Below are 2,541 nucleotides of genomic sequence, written 5' to 3' on the forward strand. Positions count from 1 at the left end.
CCCTTCAGTCTTCCCTCAGGGAAATGGACTCTGTGAGGCCTACATTTGCTTAACTATAGAAAATTTCACAGTGTATAATTTTTCATCTTTGGGACATTGAGCATGGATTTATTGGAAGGTGATTTTCTGTTCCTCCTTAGACCTAGATTCAGCTGAATATGCATCCTACAGAATGAACAGGGAAAGAAATAATCACAATTGGCCTCTGCAGAGCAGCTCCTTCATGGGGCCCTGCTACTGGTGACTCTTGACTTCTGTTGATTTCCTATTTGTTGTTGTTTTTCTCTAAGTTGTTTTTAGTTTTAGTTTTAGTTTTTGGGTGTGTGTGTGTGTTCTAGTGCCTAGCATAGATTTTATTTATTTATTTGATAAAAATCTTTTATTTTTTGTTATTGTTTTTTTTTTTTTTTTTTTACTAAAATAAACCTGTTCAGGGGAACAGCTACTAGATGAATTTATGGGTTTTATGTACCTTATAAAACTTATAGCAAAAATAGTTTTAGTTGATTTCATTATAAATAACGTTTTCAAGAACCTGTGCAAAACTGTCAATAATTTCCTAAAGCACAATTGATCAGAAAAATCCATGATTGTTCAGCCTTCACACCCTTCTACATGTAAGAACACCCTCTGTACATCTCACAGTTACTTACTGGGTTGAAAGGTATACGGAGAATGGTCATTAGACGTCTCTACAGCCACCTGCTACTGACCACTCGCCTCCTCAACAGGAACCGCCATCGTCTGCATGTGTGCATACTGCGGCAAATAGGCTCCTTGCATAGCTGATGTTGCAGGCCTGTAAGTTGCAGTGCTGCCTAGTGACAGATGACTCATCTGCTGGGCCAGAAGGCTGATCATAGATGCAGGCTGTAGTGACACAGTGTGCTCCATGGAGGGAGTTAACACGGCACCCCCTACAGCCTCACCACCAGTCCTGCCTTGAAAAGCCCTTCTGTGACAGGTGAGTAACTTTCCACACCAGGGTGCTGTAGGATACATGGTTGAGGTTGCATCTAAGAAGGACTTTGCACCTGGTAGGCAGATACAGGAGATGCAATATAGGGTGTTATAGAAGTCTGAGTGATCATTCGTTTTGTAGCAATACTGTATGGTGAAGGATAAAATCTGTTCTGGATAGCAGCTGTAGCTGGGTCATAAATAAGTGTCATTCCAGCCTCTCCTTCTCTATGCCACGGTCTTCCATTAGGGATGTATTTGTTGGGGTTCTGCCTCTTCTTCTGTCCTCCATCCGTAAACTTACATAATAAAGGCTCTGTAGGAGCAGAAACTCCTGGTGGTGTCTTAATGAATTTTCCATTAAAATGACCAATGACTGCTTCGCATTTTTCTGTTGATTCCATCCTAGCAAAGCCTACACTATGACTTGTGCCATTGGAATCACATAGTATCCTTGTAGAAATAACTTGTCCATACAGTTTGAGCATATTTTCAAGTTCTTGCTCATCCATGGACAGTGGCAAATTAGAAATATATAGGTTGGTGGGATCTTGTTCCTGTTGCTTTGCCATTTGCGCTTGAACCCCACTGGCCTTCAGGGCTGACACAGCTTTCTGAGCCGCTGCAGGACTGTCAAAGTCCACAAAACCGTAACCTTTTCGTTTGTTCGTTGTCTTATCCAAAATTGCCTTTGTAGATACTGTTTTCCCATATGGTTGGCAGAGCTTCACCAGGTCCTGGTCGGTGGTGTTGGGAGGCAGTCCTCGGATGTAGAGATTCGTTTTGCTTAGCTGATCCCATCCCGAGTTGCTACTGCTGCTACTATTATTATTACTGCTGGTGGTGCTGGGACCGGGTGGGGCCATGGGATGGGCCGGGACCAGAGACTGCTGCTTGCGATAGGGCGTCCTGCAGTTGCCGCTGCCCCCGGGGTTGCCGCTGCTGCTGGGGAAGATCATGGCGGCGGGCGCGGGCGACGGGCAGCCCGGCCGCGAGGGGGAGGCCGCAGGGAGGAGGCCGGCCGGGAACTCGCTCTGGCCGCTTGGCGGCGGCCGGCGGGGGCCGCGGCAGCTCGGGGCTGACTTCTCCGCTCTCGACTCCGCACTCGCCTACACGTGCGGCGCGGCAGACCGGAGCAGCTCGGGCGGCCGCCGCCCTGCGTGCCATGGACCGAGTTCCCGCGCGCAACTGGCGGCGCCGCCGACTCTCCCGGCTGCAGCGGAGGAGCAGCGCCGCCGCGTCCCCACCTACCGGGGCCCCCACCGCCGCCCCGAGAGCGCGCCGAAGGGGGCGGGGAGGCGACCGCGCCGCGCCGGAGCCCGCCCCGCCCACCTCCCCGCTCTGCTGCAAGGGGTGGGTCTGGCTCCCCGCGCGCAGCACATTCCTTGGAGTAGCCAACCCCCCTCTTCTCCTTAGCATAGACTTTAGAAATTAGTCCCTTTATGTCCCTGGAAGTCCCTCTTCTTGGTGTCAGGTACTGATGTTTGTTTCAGACTGAAGCTTGAGTGTGAATAGTGGGAAACACCGTTTTGTATACTTCAGCACATTCGGTTCAAATGGGTACATTGCCTGAATGCAATT

At 49.8% G+C, this 2,541-nt stretch overlaps 1 pseudogene across 1 annotated transcript; it reads right to left on the minus strand.

Moving 5' to 3' along the window:
- Positions 1-369: 369 nt before the first annotated feature.
- LOC128581272 (RNA-binding motif, single-stranded-interacting protein 1-like) lies at positions 370-1,919 on the minus strand (annotated as a pseudogene). The gene is made up of 2 exons (XR_008378786.1): positions 983-1,919; positions 370-917 (listed from the first exon to the last, which is right to left on the minus strand). The product of XR_008378786.1 is annotated as an RNA-binding motif, single-stranded-interacting protein 1-like (transcript).
- Positions 1,920-2,541: the final 622 nt, after the last annotated feature.

The sequence above is a fragment of the Nycticebus coucang genome, chromosome 3, assembly GCF_027406575.1.
Source record: "Nycticebus coucang isolate mNycCou1 chromosome 3, mNycCou1.pri, whole genome shotgun sequence".
NCBI classification, from domain to species: domain Eukaryota; kingdom Metazoa; phylum Chordata; class Mammalia; order Primates; family Lorisidae; genus Nycticebus; species Nycticebus coucang.